The sequence below is a fragment of the Hipposideros armiger genome, unplaced genomic scaffold (assembly GCF_001890085.2).
Source record: "Hipposideros armiger isolate ML-2016 unplaced genomic scaffold, ASM189008v1 scaffold_212, whole genome shotgun sequence".
Classification (NCBI taxonomy): Eukaryota; Metazoa; Chordata; class Mammalia; order Chiroptera; family Hipposideridae; genus Hipposideros; species Hipposideros armiger.
The window spans coordinates 1,505,569-1,515,880 of record NW_017731562.1 but is presented as its reverse complement, the minus strand read 5'-3'; the positions used below and the strand labels follow the sequence as shown (position 1 = coordinate 1,515,880).

The 10,312-nt window shown below is 43.0% G+C and overlaps 1 protein-coding gene across 1 annotated transcript in view; it reads right to left on the bottom strand.

Moving 5' to 3' along the window:
• OSBPL6 (oxysterol binding protein like 6) overlaps positions 1 to 4,167 on the bottom strand; it is a 210,586-nt gene extending 206,419 nt beyond the window's left edge. The window contains exon 1 of the mRNA XM_019654014.1: positions 3,994 to 4,167. The gene's annotated coding sequence lies outside the window, so the exon portion shown is untranslated. The remainder of the gene's footprint in view (positions 1 to 3,993) is intronic.
• Positions 4,168 to 10,312: the final 6,145 nt, after the last annotated feature.

The following is a 10,312-nucleotide window of genomic DNA, read 5'->3' as shown; positions in this document are numbered from 1 at the left end:
AAAGGAGAATGATAGAAATGAAGCTTAAAATCCCACTACAGAAGTTTCTATTGGGTCATTTTCTCATTCACCTATCCATAATTTAGGGAAGAGCTTTTATTTCCTATTATCACCAACAGAAATAAATTGCTTCGCACATGATCTCCTACCTATATTTGCACATGGGGCTAGTGCCACATTGGGGAAGTCTCTGGGCCTCAGTTTTCCCACCTAGAAAATGGGAGGTTGGAATAGAAGAATTTTAAAACTGCTTTCAGCTCTAACACCTTATGAATCTAATAAAAAGTTAAGTCAAGCATCAGCACATAAAGCAAATATGAGTTCTTTTAATGTTGTGGGTATTTTCTTCATACAAGTATATTTCATAAATTGACATAGCTTTCTTGAACAGAAAAACAAAATCCATCATATCTAAAGAAGATACTTTTTCTGTCTTAATCGTGAATTCCTTGTACTCAGTCTCATAACACAGGTGAAACATTCTCAAATGACAATGTGCCAATGTTTTACATAAATGATTTTACTTAAACTTATTTTTACTTAAACTTACCTACTTACTTAAATTAAGTTTAAGAGTTAAGTTACATACTTAACGCTATCTTTAACTCAGTTATCCCTTAGATATTCCTGGATATTAAGCTACTTGTTGGGTTGGCCTTCTTTCTAGCTCTGTCTTTTGTCAGCTTACTATTTAGATGTTCTGAGACATTGGCCCTATCAGAAGGAATTCATCTTTTAGGTTTCTCCAAATGAAAAACTCTCACCTCAATTAGCAGCCTCCTAAGTAGGGGCCATGCCTTGGTTCTCCGCCCCTCCACACACCCGATTCTATTAGTTCTCTAGACTTTTTTATGAACGCTTTGAGTGGCTCACTGTTGGAAAATTGCACATGGCTTCTTCCACTTCTGTTCATATCATTTCCTCTGTCTGAGATGGCCTCCCCCTTCTCAGCAAGGCCACTTCCTGCTCACCTTTCCTGTAAGTCACTACCATGAACGCTTGGCAACTCGGCCTATGCACAGGGTCTGCTTCCACATCCCCCAGCTGTCATCTTGTGGGTCTTCTGGTACCGTAGCCTCTTCTGCCTTCTGATCACTCAGTATTGTCCTTATTTTGTTTTTCCTTGGAAGTTTAAAATAATCACTGATCCATGCATCACTTTTTTTTTTAATGGTTACCTATAAATTTACCACCAAACCCGAGTACCATATAATTATCAATAATTTACATCCACCTATATGTTCCTCCCCATGCCGTCCTCCTGGTCCCCCCAAAAGACAACTCCTATCCCAAGTTGTAAGTTCATCATTCTCTTGCTTTAAAAAAAAATAATAAAATGTGTATTTCAACACACACACGCGCACACACACACACACACAAATGCTTGTTTGTATGTGACAATTTGTGTTTGCTTGTTTCACTGGCTTGTGTAAATCGGTACAATTTTGGAAAATAATTTGGTAATATCTAGTAAGTTGAATGTTCACACACCCTACAAATCCAAAATTCTGTACCTTGGTATTTACCCAAGAGAAACACTTGCACATGTGCCCCAGAAAACAGGAATGATGAAAGCAGCACTCTGACATTTTTTTAAATGGATAAAAAAAATCCATTGACAGGAGAACAGGAAACATTTTGTTATAGACACATAAGAAATTAATCTTAGTGACATAATGTTGAATGGGGAAGAGAGTCCCAGAAGTCTACAGATAGTATGAGACATTTTTTTCAAGATTAAAAACAAACTATAAAAAAATTATACTTAATACTTAAACTTTGCAGTAAAAAAAAAAAATTCTTATTTTGCGAATTATTGCCTTATCCTCCCAAACTAGACTACAAACTCTTGAGGGAAGGGACATCTTTTTATCCTTATTTGTATCTTCCATATGCCTAGACCAGTGTCTTGAACAGATGGTGCTCAATAAGTAACTATCCATTGAATGATTACTAAATGCTACCCAACCCAAGCATTTTAATAAAATTTAAATCTTCTCCCTCATCTAACAGTTTCATAAAGTCACATAAAACTTTTATCTACTTATGCATTAACCTAATTCTATTTCTACAGATCTCCAACCACAAACATTTCATCCTGAAAAGACTTTACCTTTCTTCTTAGAGTAAAATTACCTTAAGGTTAGAGCAATCTAAGGACAAGAAAACTTAAACTATGTGATCCTGTAAAAGGCCAAAAGGATCACTTTATACTATATCCAAGAGCCATCTGATAAACCATCATAATTCGAAACTGAGATATCCCAAAAGGAATGCAGCCACTGAATGCATAACTGAGCTATCATCATCAAAACTGAAAATATGAGCAAAAACAGGATTTTTGGGTTTTCTAAAAGTAGAGATTTTAATTTCAAAATAGTTTGTTTCTACTTTAAGAAAAAATGTTTTGAGGGAGAAACACAGGAAATCCAGGGGCAAAAGAATAATAGGAATAACATTCCACCAATCAGGGCCTTCCTTATAACCCAATGAGGGCTATGCATATTCTCTGTAGGTGATTTCAGCCCCGTATGCTGCAGCTTCCCTTCGACCTTGGGAACTCTGCTCACTCTGAGTTACTGTGAGGTCTTCTGTTTCATTTATTATTAGTCTTTGTATCTGCAATGCTGTAGCATTCGACAGGAATATCAACATTGTGAGCTTGCAGTATCTAAAACTGTAGAAATGTTTCCAAAAAACAAAGGGGGAGAGGAGATAGAGCCTAGAGAAAAACAAAGTTAAGGATATTAAAAAAGGATATTTTTACGTTTTACTTTTGACGGAAGACCGCACGTATGCATCAGCTCTATGATGCAAAACCACCATTAGCATGAAATGTTTAAATTTAAGAAAATACGTTCAAAAAATTATTTTATTTGGAAAATATCACAACTGAGTATGATATACAATTTGCTAAAACTAGTCCAGCAATTTAAAATGGAAATTCTAATATAGAAAAATTCTATAGGACTTTGCGTCCGGGAGAAAGAAATCATCTGGCAACCCAGTGTGTTCACTTAGTTTCGTGTCATTTGCTTCATGTCCATTATGTAATGCTTTCCCCATCTTTAGGTCTCTATGGTTAAGCTACCGTTCAGGTATGTCACAGAACTGCCATAAAATCAGTATAGGTAATAACTTTCAAAAAAAATGCTTAAAATGTGTCATGCAGATGTGTCCAAAGACATTAGAGGTTTTAAAAAATAAATCTGTTGGTGTCATTACTTCTTCCTGGCTTCCTCCCCAGGTCTCCCTCGCCTTCTCCCCCAGCAACCCGGGTGACTAGATCAGTGGGCAGGCAGTTCCCGGCTGGAAGCAAGAGATGCACGTCTTGACTGCAATGCAAACCCTGTCCCGGTCTGAACCGAGGAAGGCAGACTCGGCTCTGGCCTGGGGATGGGCGAAGGCTGCAGGGAAGAATGCAGAAGCGCCGGCAGCTGGTGGGCAGGGGTGCCCCGAGAGGGCAGTCCGCAGTGCACGCGCACAATAAAACCCAATGCACAACTTCGCGAGCCGCTCCTCCCCACTCCCCGGATTCCCTGAAAGGTGCAGCGTAGGCGTTAGCTGGAGCAGGCGCTCTCATCTGCACGCGGGTTCGGTTCTCCGCTGACAATTACATCAGTCCCTCTCCCAGCCCCAGCTTCATCCTCAGCAGCCTGAGGGCGCCCGGGGCGTGGGGGGATGCGGGCGCCAAAGCCAGCCCTCTGGAATTCCCCAACAACGAGGGGGAGGGGAGGGCGGCGAGTAGGGACCACGACCCAGACGCCCCCTCCCACCTCGGCCGCGGGGCTGAACTAGCACTGCCTCCCCGACACCCAGCTGCTGGGGTTATCCCGCCCGGGGAGTCCCCCAAGACTACGAGCCCCAAAGCCAGGCTGCCCACCCCCTAGTCCCTCAGGGTCCTTGGCCCTTTGGACCCCACGATACCCCGGGCAGCGGTGCGGGAACAGTCGTGTCCGCTCCAGGGGTTCTCTCTGCAGCGAAGACACCTACCTGGAAGGCTAGAGGCGCCACCGATTGTGCGGCGGCAGCGGCGGGAGGCAGGAGGCTGCCCGGGCCGGTGGACAGGCTCGCTGGCTGGCTGGCTGGGGAGCAGAGGCGCGGGCGCCGCCTGCGCGGAGCCGCGGTCTCCTGTACCCACAGCAGCGGTGGTGGCGGTGCTGCGCCTCCAGTGGTCCGCCGCCGCAGCCCCTCCTCTCCCAAGGGCGGGGCGCGCTAGCGGGGCGGCGCTCCGGGCTCCCCGCCCCTGGGTGGCAGTCTGTGCGGGAGTGGAGCCCGCCGGCGGTCCGCGCTCGCGCTGCACTACCACCCTGCGGGGCACCCCTCACTGAGCCGCTGGGAAAGCCGTGGGCCAGCGCGCCGAGGCTTCAATGTGCCGTGTTTCTGTGCCTGGGGTCACCTCTTGCTCGGCCCCTGTGGGAACCCCTGGTATCCAGAGATCACCACCGTGGAGACCCTGACCGGGCATCCCCAGGCTTAAGCGCCATAGAAGGGACCCCGCCTGCCCAGGCCAGCGGAGGTGCACCAGCCGTGATCGATCGCAATGCGTGGCTCGGCATGTCACCAGCAGTCGCGGCCTGGAGCGCAGCCGCCAAGAGCCCTTTAGGAGAGCGGATTTGGAAGGGAACAGCAGCCTGGCGGCCTCCGGGAGGCGCTGTCAAGCCCCTATCGCAGGCCCTCATTCAAGCTGGTCGGTAAACCTACAGGACTGTGTGTGCCTGCTCCCTGCGGTCCCTGACACTCTGGAGGAAAAACTCAAGCCCAGGGAAACATGGGCTTCTTGAAAGAAAGGATCCATTGCTTAAAGCCCCACCTCACTACAACCCTTCCCTTCCACTTAAACTCTTCTGCCCTTAAACCTTTCCCAGCCTATACCCCAGGGCAGATTAATCTAAAGGCAAATTTGTTGGAAAACATGGGGTAATTTAATTATTTTCACTTTTTTTTTTTCTGTACATGGATGACTAAGGAAATGCCAGAGGTATCTCAAGACCGTTCGGTCATTACCATCTTCAGGGGGGAAAATTCCAGAGAACACTGATGGTAACTGGAACTATTACAGAAACGGCACTGGAGTGCTTTGTGGGCTTTTTAGGGGTCCAGATTGGATGAGTGGGGGAGGAAGTGTGCCTTCAAAAACTGAAGATATTGCTATCCACTGAGGCAACTGTGGTGGCATTTCACTGATCTTTGTGTTGATAAAATCCTGGTTTGCTATGGAATATAGCCAATTATATGCACTTTGTCTCACATACAATTTCTTTTGAATCTCCAGTTCCACGTTTTTAATTAACTCCTTCCACCCTAACTAGTAACGTTCTCATAGTGTCCTATCATAAAATAATAAATGCTGGACCCTGTGACACATCAAAGTTTCACCTTAACTTCTTCCCTGTGAAGACAGACTCCTCAGGTGAAGGACTGGGGGGTGCTTACCTGCACTTATCATCACCACTTTTTTTTACCCCTTTCATCCAGGTTCCACTGACAGAATCTCTACGGCCTCTAAAAAGAAAAGAAAAGAAAAAAAGCCAAACCCTTTGTTGAAGAAAATATAAAAGTGTAAAAAGAGATGCGAGAGAGCACACAAAGTCTTTCACCTAACGAACTACTTTTCAATTTTTTTTTTCACTGAAACTCTAATTGCAGAGAACCATAAACTATGAGAGTGGAGAAAGAACTATCACCACTCAGCTCTCATGTTTTATCTTAAGGTAAGAATGCTTACACACTTTTCTCTCTATTCTATAGTATTTCCATGGTTTATTATTTTAAACATAAGTTTGCAATATCAGGGGAAAAGTCTATTACCTGCCTCATTCATTGATTAATGACCAAATACGATTTGATGGAACTATGCCCATCCATTTGGGGAAATAGATTAAAGAGAGCTGACACTACATATCAAGGCAGTTGCTTCACTCTGTATCACAATATTTTGAAAACCCAGACTGGTATAGATATGTAAATATGAATCACAGGCTTTTCACTGTTTTTATTTATTTATTTATATTCATTTTTGAGCTACTGCAGGGTTATTGCTCAAAAGTTGCTAGAGAGCAATGTTTCCATTTCATCAGCAAGTTTATATCCCTGCTGAGGGTTTAGGTCACAAGTCATGTTGGCTAAAAGGATATCTGCTCCCTGATCCATTTGTCTTATTTGTCTCGGAGAAATACTTGTTCATGGACTTTTGTCTCAGAGAAAGACTTATTCATGGACTTTTTCAGTGTAGGAAAATAATGATATTCTTAAAACACTATTAATGCTATAATTTCATAACAGGCAAATAAACTGAACCTCACACCAATCATAGTCCCCACCATCAATTCTTTTCATACAATTCTCACACTTCATTTTCATTGCAGTTTTTCTATGGGTACCATTTTACCTGGGGTTTCTCAGGAAATGTGAATGCTTCATGGAAAGATGCAATCCCAGGGCATCAAGAGTGATGAAAAGAGAACAAGAGGACTTGCAACAGGGAAGAATGGGAAGCAAATACATGCTGTATTGTTACGAACCCTATCTATGTTTCATGAACCTGAAAAGACACAGTCAGCTGCTTGGCCATGTGGAGTGTTTGTGGACAGGTTCTAGAGAAAACTGACCCTAGGAACAATTTATTACAGCAAGGTCCAAAGAAGAAACCTACCTGCAAGCTCTCTTCCATCTCCTATCTCCCACTAGTCAAAGTTTACCCCACTGGAGGGGAACTCCAGCTTCCAGGCTGAGTGTTCTGACATCTTTGACAACTAGAGAAACAAACTCCATGCTTAGCAGCCAGTATGATATGGTGTTTGTGCTGGATTGTTCTATAGGCAACTTGGTTATGCTGGAAACTGTTTCCCAGAATACACTTCCCTATAGGCTTACAGGTCTATATTTGTTTAGATAAACAAAACTGCAGTTTCCTGAGATTTGAGTTTCATTTCAAATAAAATGAAGCAGCAGCCATTAAACTCTAAAAGTTGTCATTGGTTAGAGATGCCAAGAGAAAACTATCCAGAGGCAAGAGGATTCTTGTTTGTTTCTTCTGTGTTCTCTCTGCTGAATAACTGAGGCCACATCTGGGCTAACAGACTCTTCACAGACTCACAGAGGTGGTGGTGACAAGGAGTCCACAAACTCCTGTAGCCTTCTCCACCAGCCCTCCTTGTGGTCCCAGTCCAGCAGCTGGATTGCACCCAGCTTCCAGATTTTCTGACAAGCTTTGACTCCTTTGTGTCAGAGCTGGTCTCTGATCCTTCAACAACCGCTTTTCAGATTCTTACTTCCCAAGCTCCTCCCACAAATGTGGAGGTCTAACTCCTCTAATAAATTCCTTATTCAGCATCCTTATCATGGTTCTGCTTCCCAGGCTGCACTGTGTTGGCCAGAGGATTAAGCTTGTGGCTGACCTGTTCCAGGAGGCCTACACTGATTGGGTCAGTCACTTGGGGCAATTGAGGCAGGGCAAGTAGTTCAGAGAGCTGGAGAAACGTGAGGCCAAGAGCATCTGAGGAGGTCCTCTAGCTGTGCCCTACACAAGTAACAAAAATATTCATACTTTGCTTTGTATTTGTTCATTGAGAGTGTTCTGTCTTAAAACAGTTTCTATTATTACTAAATTAACGTACTTTGGTGAGTCACTCCCATGCCGTCGAAATGAACAATGGCTTATTTTGCTTTTGTTAAGACATAATTTTGGCTCCTTGAATGGAAAACAATAAATCAAATCTCTGTTGGACAATTCTGACTAGTAATCTTCCTCCAGCTATGAATGCATCCTATCTGAGTTTCCCATTTTGTTATAAATTTGCACTTGAACATAAAGGTGAGGATTCTTTTTGTATTTCACTCTTTGTAAAGTAGTTGTTTTTTTTTTAAAAAAATTTACCATTTTTACAATACCAAAGAAAAAATAAAAAGACAAGCTCTTTGAAACAACAAGTTCTTGCAGAAAGGGTGCAATGTTACCTAGTGCTTCTAAGATATCGGGCTTTGATCATCACAAATATTGTCAAAACTCTTTTTTTCTTTTTTTTAAGATTTTTATTGGGGAATTGGGTGATGGGAACAGCGCTGGGGAGTTGGGGGAAGGGGAACAGATAAGTTGCTGTCGTTTTGTTCTTCAGTCTAGTTCTGGAGGACGTTGCTTCACTGGCCCAAGTTGGCACCATCATTGCGCTCTTCCCGGGCAAGGTAGATCAGTTGCCTACTTCTATACGGCCGCTCACTGCGGCTGCTGGCCACTCACGCTGGCTGTCGGCTACACATGGTAGCCCATGGCAACCCACTGCCACAGGGGCTGCAGCCTACGCCGTCGCTGGCGACTCACAGCAGCCCAGCTCCAGGTTGAGCTGTTGTTCAGCAGCTTAGCTGTGGAGGGCAGTGTCACTGACCCTCATATGTGGGATCTCAACTGGGGCCCTCTGGCATCCCAAGCCAGCTCTTAACCAACGAGCCCCTCGCCCGGCCCTCAAAACTTTTCTTACCAAGAATATTGCCATCAAGAACTCCTGGGTAGACATCTGGAAAGCTCAGAAGCCTAACCTTCAGGTCCCAAACTCTGTTTATTCCTCTATTCTTTATTCCCACACTATCATGATCTACCCAGATGACTTGTTGATTCAGCCCAGAGAATACTGTTATATCCACTTCAGAGTGAACCCTTCATTCAGAGCACTTATCAGAGCTCCTAAAAGGATTGAGAACTGGGATTTTATTGAGCTTATAGGTTGTCCAGGTAGGGGTGGGGAGTTGCACTTTGGTCCCTGTTTCATTCATTTAAGTCAATACATATTTAAAGAATTTCTATTATGTGTTAGGTGTTATTCAAGGTGCTTCAGATATGAATGAGCAAAACATTGAGGCTGCCCTCATAAAGCTTATATTCCAGCAGAGGGAGACAGACAATAAATAGATCTAACAGATAAGTAAATTACATAGTATACTAGAAAGTCATAGGTGATATGGAAAATCTTAAAAGTTGAGCACATTAAAAGAGATTGAGGTGGGTTGCCAAGTTGCAATACTAAATAAAGTGGTCAATCTGGGCTTTATTGAGAAGATGGCATTTGAGCAAAGACTTGAAGGAGACAAGGAAGTTAGTCAAGCAGATATATAGCGATCTTCCTATTCTAGTCACAGATACCAGGCACTGTAAAGCCCATGGAGAAAGCATGCTGATGTGTTCCAGGAAGGGCAAGGAGGTCAGAGTGCCTGGAACAGAATAAACACAGAAGAGAGTATGAGGAGAAAAAAACTAATGGGGAAATAGTGGGGGAGTCATTTTCCTCTGTTTATCTCTAGACCCTCTATCACTCACTACAAGGGATGGGGAATGTAGCAAAGGGGTAGTAAGATGATTTTTTTAGGTGGTTCCTAGACATGCATTTTAAAGACATTGAATCACAGAATGAGAAAGTCTCTCTCTCTCTCTCTCTCTCTCTCTCTCTCTCTCTCTCTCTCTGCAAGAAGCCTCAATGTGGTGTTCATATGTTGTTAGTATCTCTCTTTAACACTTGCAAATCTCCCATTTTCACAAAGAGCAAGCAGTCCCAAGCTCAAAGCCTTTGATTCTATTAGGATGTTTCCAGAAGTTAATGACATTATTTGTTTCTTGGTTTCCATTGCATTTATTTTTAGAGTTATTTTTGTCTGTAGCTTGTGACACAATTGTGATATAAAGTTTGTTTTTAAAATGCATTCATTTAGGAATATTTTTAAAGGATATCTATTCAAAAACATATTAGGCAAATAATACTCTATATGGTAAACAGGTATGGCCAAAAATATCATTAAAGCAATAAGAAAACAACTGAAAAATGGAGAATAACTGCTGAACTGGAAAAAGCAGTCAGAAAGGCTGAGATTATAAACCCAGTATGAATCTTTTCTAGCTATTTGACCAGGTTTCTGAACCTCTATCTAAGCCCCAGGTTCTTCCTTTATAAGAGAGTTGGAAAAAATTTCCAAAACCTACTAATGCTGTTGGGGTTACAGCAATATGTAAAGTACCTCCCATATAGAAAGTTCTAGACAAATGTTCGTTGGGTTATCTCTGCCTCCCAAAAGCTCATCCTTCCTTGGAAATGAAACACAATTCTTATGATTAATCTTCATGAAAGTTTGCTGATTCCTGCCAGGTTTGAATGTGACCATTCACCCCCACAGAACTGCTTCCCGGATTCTTCCCACATTCTGCTGGGGTTTTTTTTCAGCAGGTGCAGACTTGCCTTGTTCACTCTACTTGATTATAAGCTTCATGAGGACAGCTCTTTAGCCAAAGCCATGTATATTGTGGATAATTAATATATATTTGAGTAGT